Below are 24,313 nucleotides of genomic sequence, written 5' to 3' on the forward strand. Positions count from 1 at the left end.
AATTTTTTTATTTTTTCCTCTACTGCTTTTTAATAGTAGGATACCTTTGACATAGAGAGCGACCGTCTGTGGTCCCCAAACACTTTGGGGAAGGCAGACACTGACAGTCACCTGGCCCTGGACTGAGCTTGCAAGTTTCTGTCTCTGCCTGGGGTTCAGGTGCTGGACCACACTTCCTACGGGGCCATCTGATGGCTCTCATTGGATAGATTTTTTTTTTTTTTTTAAAGACTGAGTTTTCTTCTCCCTTCATGATAAACAAAAATGACTCTTTCTCAAATAACAACAATTTAAGAAAAAAGCAATAAGGTCCCCAAAACACCCTCCTAAAGAGCAGTCAATCATCAGACAGAGAATGTATCTGCACCAGAAAATAGTGTTTTTGTAGTTCAGTCAAGATTCCAGCTTTGCCTTTTCCCTACCTCCCATTTCCTAAGAAACAGAAATTTTAGTATGAGAAGGTGGGAAACTGAGTTAGAGGAACTGAAATGGAGTTAGAGGAACTGCAGAACTGGAAGGCTTTTAGCCCCACGTGAAAATCTGGGTGAGGTATGGGATGAAAGTCCTAGATCTTCAGCTGCCTGCTCACTTAACTCTTTAAAAAATTTTTTTACATTTATTTATTTTTGAGAGACAGAGCACAAGCGGGGAAGGGGCAGAGAGAGAAGGAGACACAGAATCTGAATCAGGCTCCAGGCTCTGAGCAAGCATTTAGCACAGAGCCCAACAAGGGGCTCAAACCCACGAACCATGAGATCATGACCTGAGCCGAAGTCAGTCACTTAACCAACTGAGCCACCCAGGCACCCCTCACTTAACTCTTTAATAGAGGCAGATTTCCACAGAAGGGAGTTCAGCGAGTTGCAACTATGGTTTCTTTTCTTCTTCTTCTTTTTTTTTAAATTTTATTTTTGAAAGAATGAAAGCACAAGTGGGGGAGGGGCCAAGGATCCAAAGTGGGCTCCTCACTGACAGCAGTGAGCCCAATGCAGGGCTTAAACTCAGGAGCCATGAGATTACAACCTGAGCCAAAGTTGGGCTCTCAACCAGCTGAGCCACCCAGGTGCCCCACAACTATGGTTTAGAGGTGACAACCTGAGTGATGGCTCTTAAAACAAGTGAAGCACAATTTACCAAAAAATTTAAGTTTTTATTTATTTGTAATCTCTACACCCTATGTGGGGCTCAAACCCACGAACCCAAGTTCATCCTCCAACTGAGGACGCTCCTCCAGCTGAGCCAGCCAGGCACCCCATAGCGAAACCAAATTTGATACTAGCTTCCAAAGCTAGTTTTTTAATATAGACTTAACTTAGACTATTAAAATGGTACTAAATTTGAATCTAAGAGTCTCAGGTGCTATCTTTGTCTTGTGGCTTACTGTGTGATCACAAGTCAAATGATCTCTTTATATTCCAATTTTCTTTCAGAAATTGGACTAAATGTAGGAAAAATTTTACTGGCCAGAAACGCTGATCTTTTTTCTTTGACCCTGGAAATTTCCAAGGAACTCCAGTTAGCACTTCCTCAAATCAGATTTGAGTTGAGAGGGCTCCCTAAGTGAAACAGAGCAAACGGAGCAATATTTAATGCTAAACCACAGAGCCAAGGGAGGACAACTTTTGCCAATAGGGCAAAGCAGAAATGATGTGGCATACCCAAAGAAGGTTGGGTTAGAGCCAGGGAGGAAAGGTAAGTGACTGCCACACTGTTCTCTCCTGCCACATGGCACGCTCATCACCCAGGGCTTTGGTAGGATCAGGGCTGGAATGGCACAGGCTTGCATCCAGTACCTGTTCCAGAAATAGGCTCTGGATGTAGGGACAGCAAGTAAACAAACATCCCACCAGCTGTTGCTGAGGTGTGCCTCTCCCAGGCAGGCCTGCCCACCAGGACTGTTGCTGGAAGAGGGAAAACGCCCTGGGGCCACTCCCTGGCCCTGCCTTGGAGTGGCTCCCCAAGATTAAGAAAAGCTCCAGCCACATGAAACAGGCAATATTTTCCTGAAAATTCCAAACCATCCCAGCCAGCTTTGTCCCTACTTGAGTTATAAGATTCAAGACAGGACACTGCCATAGCAATCTTAGGTCTGTGGGAGAGTTGTTTACTTGAACCCAGAAGTGGGTTATCTCAGGCACGGATTCATTCACCTAGCCAATACTTGTTGAGACCCTGCACTGTGCACGGTGGTGAATAAAGCGAAACCACATCTTCCCACACAATGATGGAAGGAGAGAGATGGCCTAGCTAATTAGTGCTGTCATCACTGGTGCTGAGGAGTCAAGACGTAAGCACAGGGATCTTTAGAGCATGGGGAAGAAGATAGGAGAACCCTAGGCCAGTCAGGGTGGGAAGTAGGAGAGAGGCTGTGTTAGGGAAGCCGAGTCCAGAAAAATGAGTAGCAGTCAGACCATGAAAATAGAGGGAGAAGAACATGGGGACAGAGAAAAGTCCCAGAAGAGGAAAACAGCATGTACATCGGCCTAAAGGCAAAAGAAAGTTTGGAGACTAGAAAGTAGTTCAGTGTAGCTGGAGCATGAAGGACAAAGGAAGAAACATCCAAAGGTGAGGTTGGGAAATTAATAAACAAGGCCAGGTATCAAGGGCTTCCTAAGCCATGTTAAGGAGCTTGGGTTTTATTGTGGGGACAAGGAGATAATGGGTCATTTTAAGAGGGGTAGTGACAGGATCAGATTTGCATCTAGAAAGATGCAAGCTATGGTTGCCATGGGTATGACATGATTATACTGATTAGGGGAGCACAGATTCACACTTGGCAATGATATGTCTATATGAAATAATGCAATTGATGGCTTGTGGTCTTATTTTTATTTTCTAGCTTGATTTCTTTGAAGCTATTGTTTCACGATTACAGAACAAATAGAATCATGTTTGGCAGACCTCAGAGGTGGCCATATCAACATAACACGTCCCACCCTTTCATCTTAAAGTATGATGGGGACATGCCTCTCTTGGGATGTTGGGTCAGCACTCCCTCCCCTTGAACCTGGGTATGACTATGTAAGTGCCTTGCTAATCGAGTACAGCACAAATAATGTGACTTCTGAGGCTAGGTCATGAAAGCACTCCTCTCTCTCTCTCTCAATATGTTCCTTGGTAGTTCTGAGCCAACATAGAAGATGTTTGGCAACCTTGAGGACACCATACTATAGAAACGCCATGGAGAGACAGAGGGGCTGGCTCTCAGCAGTTTAGCCCCCAGCATGAATCTTCCCACCCAGGCATCAGACATGTGAGAGATTCAGATGATTTCAGACCCCAGCCTTCAAGCTACCCCAGTTGACACCAGGTGGAACAGAGACAAGCCGTCCCTGAGAAGCCCTGCAGATTTATGAACAAAATAAATGCCGTGGTTTGAGCCATTGGGTTTGGAGCTGGTTTGTTACATGACAATAGGTAACTGGCACACCATGACCTACGTTTCGGATTTTATGTAGCTAATTTCAGGTATTTTATTTTTCAGTCCCTTTTAGTTTCTAATGGTTACAGAATTTTAATACTTAATTCTGGATGCAGTATGGAGAGGAGCAAAATTGGATGCAGGGGCCAGCTGTGAGGTGACTGCGGTTGTCTAAGAAAGAGATGACTGACCTGAGGACTTTCATCTCCACTTAGGGTAGAGAATCCTGCAAGAAAATGCCACTCCCCTGCCCGGGGATGAGAAATAGCCGAATTATCTACAAAACCGTAGCTTTTCTTGAGTCTGCAGGAAGCTGAGGTCACAAGACAATGAAATAAAGCCTTTTCAAGGAGAGAGAGACACGCGTGAACAGTCTCAACTTTAGCAGAGCACGGAAGAAAGAGGTGGCCATCATACAAGTGGGTAAGAAGAAATCAACAAAAACTTTAACAAAAGCTAAAAGGCTACACATGGGCTAGTGTGTCCGTTTAGAATAGCTGGAGACTATTCCAGACACAGGAGAGTTTGTACTCACAGTGTTTTTCCAGAGGCCTCCCCGGAGGTTCAGAGAAAAACTGGGAGCTGGGCAGGAAATGGGAGAGGGCTTTCCTCCGTGGTGGTGCAAGCATGCAGAAGTTGATTAAGGCAGCTGCTTGGCAAAGGCAAAAAGCCTCAGCTGCTTCCAGAATCCCTCTCTTAAGCAAAAGCCTTAAGCTGCTAAGGAAGGGGCAACAGATTCTTGTTTTAGGGGGAGTAATGAAAGCAAAACTCACCTGCTTTGGGGTGAGGAGTAAAAACATTTCTGTCCTTCTTTGCCACAGGCAAAGATCCACTGCTCTGGTGAGGAAGAATGGAAGCAAAATCCCTCTATCCCAAAGGGAGAAGCGGGCAACTATGGGGCTGGGGATTCAAGCAAGGGTCTGCTCCGTTGGGGGAGCAGGCAAGAAACTGGCCACAAAAACCAACTGCAGATAGTAAGGCAGAATTTGGCTTTCTGAGGGAACAGGGGCAGAAATAATGAGAAAGCCTCACTCCTGACCTTGGGATGTGCCTGAGACTAAAGCTGAACCAGGATAACAGAGACACACGCCCTCAACCCACCCCCACTGTGTGTCTTGCCCCTCCAGGAGCCTGGCTCCACATGACAAGCAAGAGCACTCCACTGCTGGTGTAGGGCAGGCATGCAGGGATGGTTGAGGTCCGTGGAGCAGGAACCCAGAAAAATCCTCTGACACACCAGTCCACACTCTAAGCAGCCCACTACTAGAGGGATTCAAAGCCTGTGATGCACTAAGGTAATGGTGGGAACAACATAGCCCAAACCCTGCCTGACCCCGACCTAAACAGACTCAACCCCTCAGACCAACAGAAGAGGCATGGCCACTTCCAGACATAAATACCATTTACCTCAGTCTCTACTGTTTACATGCGATGGGCATTCAATAAACATTTATGACGCATATGAAAAAGAAGAAAAAAACACAACAATCCATCGTCAAAAGTTACAGAAATCAGGGCACCTGGGTGGCTCAGTCGGTTAAGCGCCCTACTCTTGATTTTGGCTCAGGCCATGATCTCATGGTTCATGAGTTTGAGCCCCACGTGGGGCTCTGTGCTGGCCGTGCAGAGCCTGCTTGGGATTCTCTCTCTCTCCCTCTGTCTCTGCCCCTCCCCTGCTTGCTCTTTCTCTTTCTCTCTCTCAAAAAAAAAAAAACAAAAAAAAAACAAAAAAAAACGTTACAGAAATCAACAGAACCAGATTCACAGATGACACAGATTTTGGAGTTACCAGATAGGGACTTTAAAATAATAATAATAATATGTGAAAAGGTCTAGTGGGAAAGGGTGGGCAACTTGCATGAACATTTAGGGAGTCTTGGCAGAGACACAGAAACTATGAGAAAGTCCAATGCAAATGCTAGAAATAGGCACTCCTGGATGGCTCAGTCAGTATAGCATCCTACTCTTGATCCTAGGGTCGTGAGTTCAAGTTCTGTGTTGGGCACGGAGCCTACTTAAAAAAAAAATGCTAGAAATAAAAAACGTGATATCAGAGATGAATTCCTTCAACAAGTTTTTCCATAGTAGGTACAGCTGAGGGGAGAAAAAAAACCAATGAACTTGAGAGAGGTCAGTAGAAACCATCCAAGCTGAAACACAAAGAGGGGCAAAAAGGAGTGGGAGTGAAAAAAGAAAACCAAGCTTCTAAGATCTGTGGGAAAATATCAATCAGTCTGATATACGTGTAATTTTAGTCCCAGAAAGAGCGAATGGCGCGGAAGAAATATTTGACGAGATAATGGTAATGCGAACGAGGATGTGGCTCTGAGCCTAGAGAGAAGTGGATAAAGGAAGCATTTGGAGGGGAAGAACCACTGGAACTCAGTATCCTAGTGGAATGAAGTGTGAGAGGGTAGGAGTGGAGCCTGACACCTGGGTTTGGCACGAGGGAGTGGGGGGTGGCTAGCAAGTGGTGTTGTTGTGCTCCTTGGATGCACCACACTGCCTCCTATAGGCTGGACTGGAGCGACAGGTGGGTGGGTCTCTGCTCCTTGAGGCCCCACCCTCCAGCTGGAGGCCATCTTAAGCGGTGGTACTTCCCACCATGAGTCAATGTGTGGCTGAGATATACTCATCTCCTGGCATTTTCCCCACCTCTTTTTCCCAAGTGCTACAGGTCACAGATTGTTCGGAAGTAAAGTTTTTCTCTTCCCAAACAGACAGACTCTTTGCTCCCTTCATGCTGACCTGATCCACTTTAAAAAATCAGTTATTTTGCAGATAAGCAGGGAGGGAGGAGGCAGAGATAGGTAAGAGGGATGGTACCTATGTGGGCATGCATGTGTGCACAGGTAAGGAGATGGGTTACTGAGAGTTTATCATCATTTTATTTTTTTCCTTTATTGTATTGTATTTATTATTACTATTTTTTAAATAGGCTCCATGCCCAACATGAGGCTTGAACTCATGACCCTGAGATCAAGAGTTGCACGCTCTATCTACTGAGCCAGACAGGCACCCTGAGTTTTGAGCATTTTAAAGAATAGAACCAGGGAGCCTGGGTGGCTCCATCAGTTGAGCATCTGACTCTTGATTTTGGCTCAGGTTGTGATCCCAGGGTTGTGGGATCAAGCCCCACATTGGGCTCCACACTGAGCGTAGAGCCTGCTTGCGATTCTCTTCCTCTCTCTCTCCCCCTCTCACATGCCCTTTCTCTCTCTAAAATAAATAAATAAATAAATAAATAAATAAATAAATAAAGGACCACTTTTGGTTTTTTATCTTATGTCCTTTTTGGATGAAATTATCTATTATTTTGAGAGAGGGAGAGAGAGAGAATGAGTGGGAGAGGGGAAGAGAGAGAGGGAGACACAGAATCTGAAGCAGGCTCCAGGCTCTGAGCTGTCAGCACAGAGCCGGATGCGGGGCTTGAACTCATGAACCACAAGATCACGACCTGAGCCAAAGTCAGCTGCTTAACCGACTGAGCTACCCAGGTGCCCCTGGATGAGATTATCAATTGGTATCTCAGCAGAATGCCAAGGTGCAGCATAGCCTTTAGCAGAGCATCTGGTCAACTAAATCATGAGATCTGGGAGACAGGATGGAAGGTGTAGGTTGGATTAGAGTACAGTAGTGTAAATTCTTAGTTGTTTGAAAAACCATATAAAAATTGTACTCATTGACTAATAAACTGATACGATGCTCATATCTTGTTTGTTTCCTTTTCTTCTTCTTCTCCCCCTTTTCCCTTACCCCCTCCTCCCCCTCCTCCCCTCCTCCTCCTCCTTCTTCTTCTTCCTCCTCACTCTGCTGAGCTGAACATTTTTATTAATGATTTGGATAAGTGCATAGAAGACACCCTTACCAAAAATGAGAGGATAGGTAATTGACTGACCAACAGAATCAGACTCTAAATTTTTGTAGACTGAAATGATGGGACAAAGTATGAAATCTAATAAGGATAAATATGAAGCCCTTCGTTTAGGATTTAAAAAGTAACTACACAATTAGAGGACACAAAAAGAACTGTGTATTAGTTTGTTCTAGTAACAGAAGACAGACTCAATCTAGATTAAACCATAAAGGGACATTGATTGATAAGGACAGAAGTAGAGCTGGCCTCAAGGTCATCTGGATCCAAATACTCAAGTAATACCTTCAATCTCTTCTTTCTTTCACTCTTAATTTCTCTATTTCTTTGTGTGTAGGTATAGCAGATATAGAGCTGGGAGTTCTTTACATCATCCCAGCTTAGCAAATCCAGCCCTTCCAACTCCATATAATAAATCCCAGGGAAGGATTCTGATTGGCCTGGCCTGAGTCACATGCTAATCATCAAACCAATTGCTGTGACCAGGGAAAGGACTGGCTTTCATTGGCTGAGCCTAGGTCATGGGCCAAAACCTATGGCTAGAGGCACAGGGTACCGTGGTTGCCAATCCCACCAGAACCATTTGAAAATGGGAAGTGAGAGAGAGTTGCTGTTACCTGAAGAAAAGCAAAAGGGATGCTGAGAAACCAAAACAACAGATGTTCAATGTCTTTACAGTTCAGTTGAGTCAGTAGTGTTGTGTACTTGCCAAAGTTTATAATTCTAGGAATCAATAGTGGAAATGTACTTAGGGCTATAGTAGTATAAAAATAAATTTGGCACTGGCCATACGACTCTGAAGTATCATTTGGGCACTATGAAAGAGGAACACTGACAAACTCACAGTGCTGCCTGGAGTAGGGGTCCAGGGTAAGGAGGCCCAGAAGATCATCTCATTTGAAGAAAGGTCAAGGCAATAAAATTTGGCCTGGAAAGAGAAGATATGATAAACATGGTTGGCCTTAAAATATTTGGAGGAGTCTTGAGCAGAAAAATCAAACACTGACATACAAAGAACAAACTAGGACCACTGGGGGTAAGTTTCAGGGAGAGCAATCACAATTCAGTGTAAGGTAAACTTTCTAATAGCTGTCCAATAATATATGTTCAATCAGGCATCAGAGATATTGAAAAGGGATTCCTTTATTTCATAGAAAGTTGGATCAGGTGACCCCTAAGGTCCTTTCCAGTTATGAAAGTCTATGGTTGTCCATCAGAGACCTACAGGTGCTTGCTGCTAATAAGTCAGCCCTGGACTCCGCAAAATCTTGGAGGAGGAGCTGTTGAGCTCTTTAGATGATAATGACCTCCTTACATGATAATGACCTCTTCCAACAAACATCTGATCACTTACCAACAATCAGTCAGAGGCAGAGCTCTCCAACAATTCTTATCTTAGCCTAGCCATGTGGGACAGACTTTTTGGCAGGGAAGATCACAGAAAGACAGCCCTTGTGCTTTTTTATGTCTTCTGAACACATACCATCAGACAAGGTCTTGGATGTAGACAGTTTATTTTAGGGGGTAGGCAAGAATAATGGAGCAAAGAGAATGAGATGGTGAAGGGTCTAGTGAGTGGTTCCTTGTGGGTAGTTAGGGCTCAGTCCCTCTGGGATCACTCTGAGGCGCATAAAAGATCACAGCTCAGAATTTCTCCCACTGAGCGATGGGGAAATATGGCTATAATTCCACCAGTCCCCATCCCTCAGTGGTTGAGGTTTGTCTTTTGGAAGTGTTAATCTCCTACTACTTCTAGGCTGCCCTGCAGAGGCTGAGAAAAGCCTCCCACAGAGAAGGAGAAGGATGGTCTATTAGGATTCCTGGACCCAATTCCAACGGGGGTGGGTCGGGTTCTCACACACACAGCACCAAGCAATTCTCATACATCAGCAGGGTGTCCAAGAATTCAACTCAATTCGGACACTATCTTCCTGGAGATGGCATCAGATTCACAAGTTAAGGGTTCAGTCCCACAAAATTGCCTCCCACTCCCTATTTCAGATGCCAGTCCTCAGGCTGTTATTTGTTCTTCTGACCAACTGGCTACAGATTGGAGGTTTCAACTACCTCTTCCTTAGGTTCAATTAATTTACTAGGGTGGCTCACAGAACTCAGGGAAATACTTAACATTTATTTATCAGTTTATTAAAGGATGTGATAGTCAACAGTCAGATGAAGAGATACATAAGGTGAGGTATGAGGAAAGGGCACGAAGCTTCCATGCCCTCTCCAAGCACACCATTCTCCATAATCTTCATGTGTTCACCAATTCCAAAGCTCTCCCAACTCAGTCCTTTTGGGTTATTATGGAGGTTTCATTGCATAGTCATGATTGACTGAGTCATTGGCCATTGGCTGATTCAGTCTACAGTCTCCCCTCCCCAGAGGTTGGGGTGGAGGTGGGAGTAGGACTGAAAGTTCCAACACTCTAATCACAAAGTTGTTCCTCCTGGAAACCAGCCACTGCCTTTGGGTGGAGTCTATAAGTCAACTTCAGTAATTACAAGACACCCCTTTCACCTTTATGGCTGTGAAGTATTTTCAGGAACTGTGGATGAAGACCAAATATATCTGAGAAAGATACTTTGGTCATCTGAATGACTAAATATACATTTCTTACAAATCATTATATCATAAATGGGAAACCGTGAACATGTCCTGGAACTGTCCATCACAGCAGCAGTTGGACATAGAGGTGGGCTGAAGGGATGTGGGGTAGGGCATCAACAACATCTGCCACAGTCCCTTTCCCATTCAGTCTGGGACCTATCTTCCAGGGACAGCATGGGACCTTTGATTTTCACATTCTAGCTTCTGTGGCCCAAGGAGTTCTCCAAGTTGGCTAATTCAGCATAGCCTTATCTGATGTCCACCCACAGCTATGTTGAGCTGAAGTCTCCCTTCTGGGCCAAGTTTCCTCACTGGGCTATCTGCTCTGAGGCTACCAAGGCACTAGGCTCTCTAGGCTGCCACCTGTTCTAGTCTACACGCACATGTGAGCCTGGAACATGGTGACATTAGGGATACTGGTTGTACTGTTCATTCTACAATGGTCAGGGACAGAACTGGTTGGAGGCTGGATGGGCTCCAAGTTTCCTCTGCTTATGGGCTATTATTTCTTAAGAAGAAAAGGCTAAGAATGACTGAGAATTCAAAGACCCTGAGAGACCTCACTCAAAGCCTTAGAGACACTTCTAAGATAGGAAATTAATGACCTAATGTTGGAGGCAAAATTCCTGGCCAGCCCTGGAGGACCAATCCTAGTTGGTCTGTGACTCCAGTTACTGCTCCTCTGGCCTCCTGGGTGAGCACTCCAAACACTCCCCTCCCCTATTCCTCTCACCCTCTTACCCCTGCATTCCTGACCGGTACTCAGTCTTTCCAGTCACCCCTTCTCTCCTCCTTCATATTAGTTAACTGCCCCCCGCCCAGGGGCTCCGTCACCTCTGATGGTCATACTCAAACTCCCTAATTTTGCCTCATTTCTTACCATCCTACTCAGTTCTCTAATACCCATTCCACCACCTGGGAGAAAGGAGGTTGAGCTGTAGGTATTTATGGCGAGTTTGGGGTGAAATGGAACCAAGGGCCTCCCTAAGGCAAGGAGGGACTGGGTGTGGGTGTGTGCTTGGCGGGGGGTGGGGGGGGGAGTTCAACTTCACCATTGTTAGCTTAGGGCAACGCAAATTGATGGCAAATGTGACCCAGCCAGAGAAAGAGCCCAGCCAGCAAATCACCTGAGATCCCACCTGAGACCTTGGGGAGGTGAGACAAATACTGGATCTGAGCCTGGCTCAGGGAAAGGCACTTTACTGGGATGGGAGCGAGGCAGTGTGGGCCAACTCCTGTCACACTTGTCCCCTTTCCCCTCTCTGCCTCCCTCAGGCCATCTCCATTACTCTTCAGTGGGGGCTTCTCTCACCCTTGTTGTCATGAGTCTGCTGTGCCTCTCTTTGTCTCTTTTCTTGTTTCTGTCTCAGACTCTGCTGTGCTTTGTTCATCATCCCTCAGTCCTGCATCACTGAGACCCTGTCACCATCTCACTTTTTTGCCTCTTCACATTCTCTGGGTCCCTAAATATGCCTTATTTCTCTTTGTCTCTGTCGGTGTGTGTGCCTCTGACTTGATCTGTTTTTCTATATCTGTCTGTCCATATTCCCAGAAGACCTATAACTCCAGAACAGCTGGCTGGAGTGGCTTTTCTGAGAACGGAGCCTGGGACAGCCACCCAACATGCTGAGTAGAGGTGGCTAAGGACATTTCCAGCCCAGGAGTCGTCATGGTAACAGCCAGGGCGGGCCAGGCAGGGGACGTGCAGAACCACGTGGGCTTGACCTTTCTGTGGTGTCACGTTTGAGCGGGAGCTGGGGAAAAACAGCAACAACTGCTTCCCTCTGGCCCAGCCCTGGGGCTTCCAGGCTGGGCTGAAAGGAGAGAGGGAGAGAGGAAGAGAGAACTGGGACAGCTGGCAACAGAGCGCGTGGACAGACGTGTTAGCCAGAGCCATCCACAGAATCCGCTGGAGAGCGGGGCGAGCACAGGCACGCACACACAGCTCCGGGTCGTCACCAAGACTCCCATTGTGAACTGACCTGTGGAGGGCACCAGACATCACTGCTGCAGGCTCAGCTCGCGCTTCTCCAGCCTCCGCTCTGGGTAGGTGGTTAGTAAAGGTCAGTCCCCCACACTCAGAGCTCCCCTCCACACTCCTTCAGATCAAATGTCACTTTTTCCATATTGCAAAAGCCTCTGTTGCTCTAAAGAAAATATGCTAAAAGAAAAAGGAACCAAATGATTCTTTCAAAAATAGAAATATTATAAATGCAAAAGTCCAAAGAAAGATACTCAAAATAAAAGGCAATCCTCCCTCTACTTCCCCCAGCTCTGAAGTTCCCTCCACAGTCGCTTCCCATGCCTGTCAAGTCAGGGGGGAGAGACGAGGCTGGGTCCCAGATCCACTTCTCTGACAAGGGCACAAGAAGGGAAGCCAGATATTTTGTTTCCCATGTGTGAAGGAGGCTTGGACTCACAGCCCTCCTCCCTGTCCAGATATACCCGTTCCACTCCTTACACCTTTCTCCTACAGGGCAGACATACAGGCACCGGGAAGAGGTGTCCACAGGTGTCCTGTTGACCTTGTGACCCCTTAAGGGAGAGACAAGGGGTACAGGGCAGCCTCAGGTTAGCTCCGTAGAGAACACAGCTCACCTGTGGATCTCATTTCCAAACTTTTGAGCCATGGCCATGCAAGAGATCTCAAGCCTTTTGGGAAACACTGCCTTGGAAAACAAGACCACCAGCTCAGAATGAAAACGAAGCTTGTCATGAACTGAAAAATCTACATGCAGGAAAGTCATGAAGTGTGCACTCACCAGCCAAGAGGTGGCTGACTTAACACAGCAGCATTCCAGGCTCCTTTTATTCATCAGTCAGCCCAAAATACCCTTGGAGAACTTCATCATGTCACTCAGATAAGGAAAGGGGAAGTCTTTTGATTCTTGGCAGGAGAGGGGACGGCCATAACCCAGCGGTCATAAGCTACCACGCTTTGGGGTGCCTGAGTGGCTCAGTCGATTGAGCGTCTGACTCTTGATCTCAGCTTAGGTCTTGATCTCAGAGTTGTGAGTTCAAGCCCTTCATTGAGCTCTGTGCTGGGCATGAAGCCTACTTAAAAAAAAGTTAGCATGCTTGCAAAAGGCTATTTGAAATGAGTCCTGATTGTATATATTTGAAAGTGGTCACAATGTTACTGAAGATTCAGCATTTTTGAGGCTAACCTTTCTTTCTCTGACTCATAGGTTTACATGTTTGGGAAGTGGTTGACATAACCTCCCAGTTCTGCCCCTACAGAATCATCACTGAATACTTCTATCCCTTACCTGGGGACAGAGTAGGTTTTGGGGACCTTCAGGTACCTGTGACTCTTGAAGAAGTTGGCAGAGGACAGGAAGGAAAAGGGTGACCGCCGCCCCACATGAGGCCCAGGCTCCAGCCTAGCAACAGGCACCCCTCTCCCCTGGCTGCAGTTGCGTCCCTGTGTGAGCATGGGGCCTTTTCCTTCTGCCTAATCCCCTTCCCTCTAGCTCTGGCTTTTCTCCGTCAGCCCCTCAACTCACCCCTGATCCCTCTCCTGCTCAGCACCTGGGGCTGGGACAGCTCCCCACGGATTCTGATTGGGAGCATCTGTGCACCTGAAAGTGGTGTAAACTGGGGAATGTGAGTCAGACTGGCAATTGCTCCCACCAGGCCAGCGACCCCTAGAATCCATCCCTCCTCTCCTCACTCAAGCTATGCACCAGGTCTGCCTCACCGTCTGGATCTGAATGCTCACTGCACTAGGACAGGCCATCTGCTATTTCATGCCCATGCCTTCGCTGGCTCTGTTCCCTTTGCCAAAAAGCTCTTTTCTGGTGAATCTGTGTTCTGCTTCAAGACATGACTCGATTGCCACTATACAAGCAGAGCTATCCTCAATCTACCCAGGCTACTCTGTTTCCCTTAGAATTTGTTCTTACCACTATCATAGCAGTCATATCTCTCCACATCTGCCCCCTCTCTGGAGAGTATGCTGTCTGGAAGAGACTGGGTCATATGGATCTGTGGGTCTCCAGAACTTGGCTCAGTGTTGCTCACTCAGTATTTGTTATTGCTGTTGGTCCTCACCCAGAGTGGAGCCTTGGTCTAGGGTATGGGCCAGAGAAGGTCTCAGAAGCCTCCCCAGAAGCAATGGTATATCTGCATGGCAATGAATAGTGGGTGGCATGTATCATGCTGCCCCTACCTTGAGGGACCACAGTCCCATCCTGATGCAGGTCCTGTTGTGCCAGGCTGGTTGCAAAACAGGATACTTCTCACCTCTGACAAAAGCACAGCTTTGGCCCACTGGCGCCTCATGGGATAGAGAAGCAACACCTGGCCGGCATCTGGATGCTTCCTCCCCAGCTTTGGGCAGCTGAATCCTACAGTTATTCCCTCATTATTTGGCTTTACTGACTCCCCCTTGCTGCACTAAACAGAGCCCTGGAGAGTGGGCTCAGAGTGGGAAGAGAAGGCTGGAGGCATCCTTCGTGTCCTCCTCCCTCTCCCTCCTCCTGGCTGGCTGCAGCTGTGCTGTGTGATGGGGAGCTGAGCACAGTCTTAATTACCGCTCAGCCCTGCTCATTAGTGCCTCTGGAAGCCAGAGAAGCCCCGAGTTAGGACGTTGTGATCACAGTGGAGGCCAGGACCTCAGATTTCCCGGGTGATCACAAGTCCCATTTCTCAGGGATTGGGTCTGTGTAACTGGGGATCCCTTTTTGGGCCTCCAGAGGGAGACGCCCCTCTCTGGGATGGGAAATGGGCTGGAGATGGAGAGAAGAGAGGGAAAGCTAGGCCCCCACATGGGTTCTCGCTCGTGTGTGCACAGCATCATGGAGACAACATATGGTGGAATGTGTGAAACTCCAGTGCAATCAGAGAAAAATGAATACATGATTAAATAAACCAAATGTGCTCAAATTCAGCACATTGATGACTTACCCACCTTCTGGGGGACTTAAGCAGGGGGCACTGTTCAGCCACTCTGTTTTTCTTTTCTTTTCTTTTTTTTTCTTTTTCTGCAGTGAAATGGAAAAAAGAACTGGAAAGTGCTGAATACTGAACAAAAGGGAACTGAGGGAAGGAGAGGAGGGGTGGACCCTGGAAATTATAAATGAATAGGCCTGCTACAATATCTGGGACAAGTCCTTCACAATACCAACTTGTAAACACCCTAGAAGATCGTATGAGAGAATACGCATGAAAGCACTTTTTGAACCGTAAAAGGCTTTAGAAATATAAGGTATTATTAGGTGATACTTCTGCTCAGTGCAGGCTATAAAATAGATGCTTCGGGGAGGCTGGAGATTTATGATAATGACTCATCACCCACAAAGTACTCGCACAATTTAGGCTGCATCATTTAATTAGTCATTGCCTCTCATATACACTACTGTGGAAGCCTTCTAAAGGGCCTCCCTACCTCCACCTTCTCGCTAGTTGCATATATCTTATATGCCACCACCAGCTTAACTTTCCTGAGGTGGAGCTCGGGTCAAATACTTGCAATGCTCCTCTTACCCACTTCATAGAGCCTGGGGACCTTGTCTTAGCAGTCAAGATCCTCCATACTCTGGTCCCACACGACTCTCCCAGCCTGATTCCCCTCCTTCCATCCTGGCAGATACAGACTTAGGGAGATCAAGTCACTTATCCAACACCACACAGACACTAAGCGGCAGATCCCAAGATCAAGCCATCAAACCCCAGACACTTGACTGCAAAACCATCGCTCTTTCTAGCCCCTCACCTTTTCCCTTTGATGGATACAGATGAATGAAGATCTTCCCACACACAGCTTTTTCTCTTCTTTGGAAACAATTTCCCCAGGACAAATTTCCAGGAGTTGGGATTACTAAGTCAAAAGACATTAATATTTTGGGGCGTCTGGATGGCTCAGTCAGCTAAACATCTGACTTCAGCTCAGGTCGTGATCTCAGAGTCCGTGGGTTCAAGTCCCACATGGGGCTCTGTGCTGACAGCTCAGAGCCTGGAGCCTGCTTCAGATTCTGTGTCTCCCTCTCTCTCTGTTTCTCCCTCTCTCTCAAAAATAAATAAACATTAAAAAAATAAATAAAATAGGGGCACCTGGGTGGCTCGGTCAGTTAAGCTTCCGAGCCCAGGTCATGATCTCACGGTCCGTTGAGTTCGAGCCCCGAGTCGGGCTATGTGCTGACAGCTCGGAGCCTGGAGCCTGTTTCGGATTCTGTGTCTCCCTCTCTCTCTGACCCTCCCCTGTTCATGCTCTGCCTCTCTGTCTCAAAAATAAATAAACGTTAGAAAAAATAAAAAAAAATAAAATAAAAAACATGTTAGAGATAACAATACTTTAAAAAAAGACATCAATATTTTTATGGCTGCATGAATTGACATATGCCTGGCCAAAGGGCTGAGCTGATTTATATTTTAGCCAGTGATAAATACATACAGCTTTTACCAGACACTACTTGCCACTGGGGGGTAACCTTTGAATGACTTGCATATTAAATAAGGTATTTCTTTGTTTTAGTTTGAGTTTCTTTGACTATTGAGGTAGCATATTTTCCAATGATTCTGTTTCCTATTTGTACTTTACCTTATGCAGAGTGTGTGTTCATATCTGTGGCTCATATAATTATTAAAGTCTTTGTGTTTCCCAAACTGCAGTTGGGGGTGGGGGTGGGGGTGGGGAAAGAAGAAGAAGAAGAAGAAGAAGAAGAAGAAGAAGAAGAAGAAAAGGCAGTCTTTAAGAGCAGATATGGTGGACTCTGTGACAAAAGAGCAGAGATCCCTAACTATAAAGGCAGGTAAATAAATTGTACATTGAATAAATCTGTAAAACAAAATTGAGGTCAAATGATTTGAAATACAGTCTGCAATTAAAGGGAGCATTTTGGAGAAGGCATTTCCTGGACTCAGTCAATACTTTTCCTGACCCTACCAGTGTGTCCTAACACTAACATTCACTACTTAATGTCCGAGTCATTTTGGTGACTACATATTTGTCCTGAAACAGCGATGCTTTATTTTTTTATGGTGTATTAAAGAGTACTTTATTTTCTGGGGCACCTGGGTGGCTCAGTTGGTTGAGCATCTGACTTTGGATCAGGTCATGATCTCACCATTCAAGGATTTGAGCCCCGTGTGGGGCTCTGTGCTGACAGCTCAGAGCCTGGATCCTGCTTCAGATTCTGTCTCCCTCTCTCTGCCCCTCCCCACACTCACACACTGTCTCTCCCTGTCTCTCTCAAAAATAAATAAACATTAAAAAAAAAAAGACTACTTTATTTTCTGACTAGGTAATGTATACACATGGTACAAAGGTCAAAAGATATAAAAAGATATGGAGTGAAAACAACATCTCCCTCTTCTCCTGCCTTCTAATCATCACGTTTCTTCCCCTGGGGATAGATGCTGTTTCCAACTCCTTGTGTATCCTTTAGGGACATTCTATGCATATATGAGCCTGTATGTGTATATTCTTAATAGAAATGATAGCATACGATACAGCACACAATATGTGCTGATCTGTGTTTTACTGTTTTGAGAACATTCCATATCAGTAGATAGAAAGTTTAAATACATTTTTAAAACTGGAATGTCAAGTGGGTGTGCTCTACTCTAAGAAAACCCAATAAACAAAAAATCTACATATGTAAGGCAAAATTTCAGGAAGTATTTACTTCACAAAAGAAGCTTCTATTTGCATAGAAATCCTCTGTTAGGCCAACCTCACATATTTCAGTTATGATTCATTTCATCGATAATATGTTTATGTATTTACACAGACACAGTCTATGAAAAACAAAGGCCATTTAACTTGGAAATTACTTACTAAGCAAATAAATTGTTAAAGATTATACTTTGGTCAAAATGATATCTCCTGCCCCGTCAGAAAGTGCGATTATATGTTTGAAAAAGTTGATTCTATGTAATTCTTGTATTAAAAAAATTCACAAATGCAATAATTCTAAGTGTAATAATTCTACCTGTTCAGTTTGCAATTTGTTCGACAAACATCAACAGCATGACATGTAAAAGAAAAGGCTTTCAGTGTTAGCTGATGTGAGATGTGCAGTCCGGGGTCAACAGGGCCTCTCGGTGGCATCCAGCTCACCCAGGTCCTGCGTCCTAACATGGCACAAGACTGGACTTTTGTCCTGGATCACGTCAGATGGTTGGGGCATGCCCTACCAATATCCCCAACTTCTTCCAATCACCAACCACAGGGCTGGTGTCTATGGGTTTACTGAAAACTGTCCTGTGTTTTCAGCCCATGCCAGCTTTAGGGGTTTAAGTCTTAGGTGTTTACTACCTGTGTGTAAAGCAGCTTTTCTTGTTCGCTCTGACATTACTTTGGAGGAGCCAAACTGGCACTGTTTGTGGAATGAGCCATTGCCCACCCTGTCTGTGCTTGGAATGATCTTTTAAACTTTGATCTTATGTCTCCTTAGCATTGACTTTTTCAGACTTAGGGTCCCAGCTTTTCTTTTTTAAAAAATTTTCTTTATTTAAAAAAAATTTTTTTAAACACTTATTTATTTTTGAGAGTGAGAGAGAGCACGAGCAGGGGAGGGGCAGAGAGAGAGGGAGACACAGAACCCAAAGCAGGTTCCAGGCTCTGAGCTGTCAGCACAGGGCCCGATGCGGGGCTCCAATTCATGGAGTATGAGATCATGACCTGAGCTAAAGTCAGATGCTTAACCGACTGAGCCACCCAGGCACCCCATGGGTCCTAGCTCTTCTAATGCCCACTTTCTAATTGTATAGTTAGAATGTATCCTAAAGGTAACTTTATTCCCTCATGTGTTCATTCATGTGGTATTCACTCTCTTCTCCAAATCTTTGCTCAAATGTTACTCCCTCAATGTGGCCTACCCTAATTACTCCATTGAAAATTAAAACACCCTCTCCTCCTGTAATCCCTTATTCTCCTTACCGTACTCTCTTTTCCCATATTACTTAGCACCGACTAACATAACATATGCTTTTCTTATTTACTACGTATGTTTTTTATTGTACATCTTCTTCCCCTAGGATATAAGCTCCATTTTGTCTGTTGAATTGCTAAGGTGTCCCAAGAATCTAGAACGGTGCCTGGAGCACAGTAGGCCTTCCATAAATACAGTATGTGTTGAAAGAATAAATGACATGAACTTCTGCCATGAATGACCTCCATAGGGCCTAAGCACGTTGAGGCCTCCAAGAGTAAACCTGCTGTGAGCCCTACCCTCAAAGGGCCCATAGGCTAGCCTCAGTGTTGGGGACATGGAATTAATAACTACAGTACAAGATAGAAACTGCAGTACAGAAAAAGAGCCATGCAGTTAGAGGAGGAAGAAGGGGAGGCTTCAGTGGTGGAAGAGCCAAGGGAAGGCATGAGCAGAGGAGTCAGAGAGACTGGATTTGAATGCTGAATCTGCCCTGCGTGAGTGGGGTTGGCTTGTTATAAGCTCTGTACCCACAAGCTGGGGGTAAAAATATTTATCTTAGTGTGATTGTGAGGGGCAAATAAGATAAGTCCTGTGGTGGATAGCGCCTGGTACAAAGTTCATGATGAACTCAGATCAATCCCCTGCTTCCTCTGGAGTGTCCACCAATGGGAAAGCATAAATTATGACCTGTAATGGTATTTTGTAAGTCATTTAGATGATAGTTACCAGCACTGTGTAACAGCAGAGACAACAGTTTGCGACCGATGTCAAGTAAAAACAAACACACAAACAAAAAACAGACTACAAAATTGTCCATGATTACAACTGGGTACAAATAATTCAAAATTTACACAAAAATGAAGTCCATTCTTGGGCTAGTCAGGTGTGAATGAGAATTAATGTACTTAAGTATGCTTCTCTGAGTTTCATAATTCTACTTTTTTGTCACCATTTAATTTTGATACGGTTTCAAACTTACAGAAAAGTTGCATGGTATAAGTAATTTCCAAATACCTTTAATCCAGATGCACCATTTGCACGTGCGCTCTCTCTCTCTGCATATGTATACGCGTTACCTAAGAATAAAGACATTCTCTCACATGACCACAGGATAGATTTCTTACTGTTTTTACAAACAAAAGGGCAGAGAGACTGTACCTTCCTGAGATCCTGGGCCACATTCTCACTAGGCTCAGGATACAAGACTCTTCTCCGTAGTCTTCGGGCCTCTCACATCGGAAAACACCAGCCAGCTACCCAGTGGCAGAGCCCCCTTCACATGGCTGGCAGAGCAAGTGGTGCATTGTGCCCCCCCCCAACCCTCAGGTCAAGTCGGGGAGGGGCTGAGATGGTATCACCCTGAGGAGCCTCATGTTTGGGGACTAAAATCCTGATGGTGTAAGGCCACAGGGGTTTTTATGACCCCGGAAGTGTGTCCACTGAGCTGAGCTTCCCTGGGGGAACAAATGCACTCTCAAAGGAAAGACGCTGAGCTGCCCGCCGGCTCCCCACTTGGAGTCTGCTGAAAATATTTCTCCAAACCATTGAGTTCTGAGGACCAACCTACAAGTACTGGAGCCAGAAACGGTTAAACAAATCTGCCCTTGGAATTCCTAGGCGTAGAGCCACGGAAATACAAGGACTGTTTAAGTGGATGCTTTGTTTGGAGGAATGAAGTCTATGCTGAGGGCCCTGGGCAGTGACTAGCGCAGCGGCCAGCTGGGAGGGTGGAAGAGATTTCTCATGAGCTCGTGGACAAGGTCTGCACACATATCATCCGTTCATAAACGCCTCTGCCAGCACCAGGGTAACAGTCCTTTCCTCGCTTCCCCTGATGCCTTTGAGTTACTAGACTCAGGGGGGTTCCTCTCTCCATATCTGTAGCCTCCACCTCATGCCCAGTCAGGACAAGTGCAGGCAGAACAGATCGCACACGCCGCAGCCCATGGGAAGGAATTTAGGACCATTCCAGACCACACAACTGGTCTGGTTCTGGCCTTGACACCCAGGTCAGTACTCAAACTCCTGGGTTAACAGTGGCCTTACCCTTGCTGTTCTTTCCTTCACCCTCAGGGGCCCCTTCCTCCCTGGCTCTGTTACTTGTTAACTTTGTGATTTGGAGAAATTGGCCTCTCTGGGTGTGTTTCCTCACCTGTAAATGAGATAATGGCATTTACCTTAGAGGGTGTGGTGGTAAGGGAGAAAACAGACCGTGGATATAAAAGTACACAATGAATCTGAGCAAGCGTCGGTAATAGCTGAAGCTCACCCATGAGAACAGCTAGAACTTGACCTTTCTTAATTTGTATCCCCGAAGTGCCCTGTGCTGAGGGTTGCAAGCTGCTCGGTCAGGATAAATGGCTGAGGCTGATAACTATCGAAAAGGTTATTGCCCATTTTCACCTATCAACTTGATAATATTAACTTCTAGACCACAGGGAGCAGAATCCTCTCATATACTAGTAGTAGGAGAATAAATGGACACAATCTTGTTACCTGGAAACAATTAGAAATATTCAGCACATTCTCTTTAATTAAGCAATTCTCCCCATAGGAGTCTACCAGAAATATTCACAAATGTGCACAAGGTCACATGACAAAGGCACTCATTGTAGCATTATTTGTAATAGAAAAGTATACAGAGACCATCTGAATGCCCCCAATTAGGAAACTGGTTAAAGAAATCATGGAGGGGGCGCCTGGGTGGCTCAGTCGGTTAAGCGGCCGACTTCGGCTCAGGTCATGATCTCACGGTCCGAGAGTTCGAGCCCTGTGTCGGGCTCTGTGCTGACCGCTCAGAGCCTGGAGCCTGTTTCAGATTCTGTGTCTCCCTCTCTCTCTGACCCTCCCCCGTTCATGCTCTGTCTCTCTCTGTCTCAAAAATAAATAAACGTTAAAAAAAAATTAAAAAAAAAAAAAGAAAAGAAATCATGGAGTTGTAATGCTGCCACGCTATCAGGCACCATGCAGCTGTTGAAAATAAGGACAGATCCCAAAGCAACCCACAGATTCAAGGCAATCCCTATCAAAATTCCAATGGCATTTTTTCACAGAAATAGAAAAAATAATCCTAAAATCTGTGTAGAGCCATAAAAGACCCCAAATAGCCAAAGAAATCTTGAGAAAGAAGAATAAAAAGCTGGAAGCATCACACTTCTGATTTTAAACTATATTACAAAGTCATAGTAATCAAAACAGTATGATATTGACATAAAAACAGACACAGATCAGTGGAACAGAATAGAGAGTCCACAAATAAACCCATGCACATGAAGTTAATTAATTTATGACAAAGGAGCCAAGGATATACAATGGGGAAAGGGTAGTTTCTTCAATAAATGGTTCTGGGAAAACTGGACAGCTACATGCAAAAGAATGAAATTGGACCACTATCTTACACCATACACAAAAATCAACTCAAAATGGATTAAAGACTTGAATGTAAGACCTGAAGCCATAAAACTCCTGGAATAAAACATAGGCAGTAAGCTCCTTGACATCAGTCTTGGTCATGATTTTTTGAATATGACAGCAAAAGCAGAAGCAACAAAAGCAAAAATAAACACGTGGGGCTACATCACACTAAAAGGCTTCTGTACAGCAAAGGAAACCATCCACAAAATGAAAGGGCAACCCAGGTGATGAGAGAAAATATTTGCAAGTCATGTAACTGACAAGGGATTAACATCCAAAATATATAAAGAAATACAATTTAATAGCAAATAACAAACAAATATCATAAGATGGGCAGAGGAACTAAATAGACATTTTTCCAAAGAAGGCATACAAATGTCCAACAGGTACGTGAAAAGTGAGCACCCCACAGGTGCTCGCTATCACTAATCATCAGAAAAACGCAAATCAAAACCACAATAAGATACCTTACACCTGTCAGACTGGCTGTCATTCAAAAGACAAGAGACAACAAGTGTGGGAGGGACGTAGAAAAGGGAACCCTTGTACACTGTTGACATGAATGTAAATTGGTCCAGCCACTGTACCAGTACCAGGAAAACAGTACGGAGGTTCCTGAAAAAATTAAAAAATAGAACTACCATATGATCCAGAAATTCCATTTCTGGGTATATATCCAAAGGAAACAAAATCGCTATCTCAAAAGGATATCTGCACCCCCATTTTCATTGCAATGTCATTTACAACAGCCAAGACAAGGAAACTAAATGTCCATCAACAGATGAATGGATAAAAAACTGTGAGATATATATATATATATATATATATATATATATATACACAATGGAATATTATTCAGCCACAAAGAAGGAAGGAATTCCTGGCATTTGCAACAACATGAATGGATCTTGAGGGCATTAAGCTTAGTGAAATAAGAGAGAAAGAGAAAGACAAATATTGTATTATCTCACTTATATTTGAAATCTAAAAAAACAAACTCACAAAAATAGAGAAGGGATTGGTGGTTGCCAGAGCCAGTGGGTAAGAGAGTGGGGGAAATGGGGAAAGGGAATCAAAAGGTACAAACATCCAGTTTGTACCCAGCATGGTGGGTATAGTTAACAATAGCGTGTTGTATATTTGAAAGTTGTTAAGAGAGTAGATCTTAAAAGTTCTCATCATGGGGCGCCTGGGTGGCTCAGTCTGTTAAGCATCCAACTTCGGCTTAGGTCACAATCTCATGGCTTGTGGATTCTAGCCCTGTGTCAGGCTCTGTGCTAAGAGCTCAGAGCCTAGAGCCTGCTTCAGATTCTTGTCTCCCTCTCTCTCTGCCCCTCCCTCACTTGTTCTCTCTCTTTCACTCTCTCACAAAAATAAAATAGGCATTTTAAAAAACTAAAAAAAATAGTTGTACCAATCTAATTCTTTCTACAGATCCACAGTATAAAGCAAAACTGAAAAATATGTTTTAACCCATTAGGGAGAAAGAGTCTATGACTTAAACTCATAACCCTGCTTATGTCTAATTCCCTAACCTTAGGAAATCTGTTCATTGCATCCCACCCAATAATGGTGATAGAAATAGCTAGAGGTACTTCGATCAATTCATATTTATCAGAGCACTAAATACATCAAAATGCTAAGTGTGTTAATGTTTTACAGTGATGAAAAAAAATGACAGATCATTATGTATTGACACAGAAAGATTTTATGCTTTTAAGCAAAAACTGCAAGTTGCAGATTTTCAGCGATCTAAAAGTGCCTAGCATATAGGAGGTAATCAACGAATACTTGTTGAATTGAAAGAAAATGATCCCAGTCTGCTGAAAAGAAAAAAACTGACCACCCCAACCCACACTCGTAAACAAGTCCATATATTTTCATGTGCCTAAATAAAGTTCCGGAAGGACAGCAGCCACAGTCAGCTGTGTTTATCCCTGGGTACAAGCAGCTTTAACTTTGCCTGGCTCTGGTCTCCAGAGCCCACATCCCTTGAGGTGAGGTTGCAGTGGGCAACCCACATAGACACCAGGCAGCTCACTAGAGATGCCTTTGTAGGGGGTCTTCAGTTCTGCTCTCTCAGTGGGAAAGAACAGGAAAGCCCAACCTACTCCC

At 44.9% G+C, this 24,313-nt stretch overlaps 1 long non-coding RNA gene across 7 annotated transcripts in view; it reads right to left on the minus strand.

Annotated features, from left to right (window-relative positions):
- Positions 1-24,313, minus strand: part of LOC107179592 — a 65,572-nt gene that overhangs the window by 4,781 nt on the left and 36,478 nt on the right. For 3 of the 7 annotated variants that reach the window (XR_006218667.1, XR_006218664.1, XR_006218663.1), the window contains exons 3-7: positions 20,831-20,936; positions 19,799-19,860; positions 14,818-14,890; positions 11,888-12,066; positions 8,140-8,223 (exon numbers count right to left, since the gene is read on the minus strand). This is a non-coding gene — a long non-coding RNA (uncharacterized LOC107179592). Of the gene's footprint in view, positions 1-8,139; positions 8,224-11,887; positions 12,067-14,813; positions 14,891-19,798; positions 19,861-20,830; positions 20,937-24,313 lie in introns of all 7 variants that reach the window. The other 4 variants (XR_006218668.1, XR_006218665.1, XR_006218666.1 and 1 more) reach the window with 4 other exon arrangements.

The sequence above is a fragment of the Panthera tigris genome, chromosome B3 (assembly GCF_018350195.1).
Source record: "Panthera tigris isolate Pti1 chromosome B3, P.tigris_Pti1_mat1.1, whole genome shotgun sequence".
Taxonomy (NCBI): domain Eukaryota; kingdom Metazoa; phylum Chordata; class Mammalia; order Carnivora; family Felidae; genus Panthera; species Panthera tigris.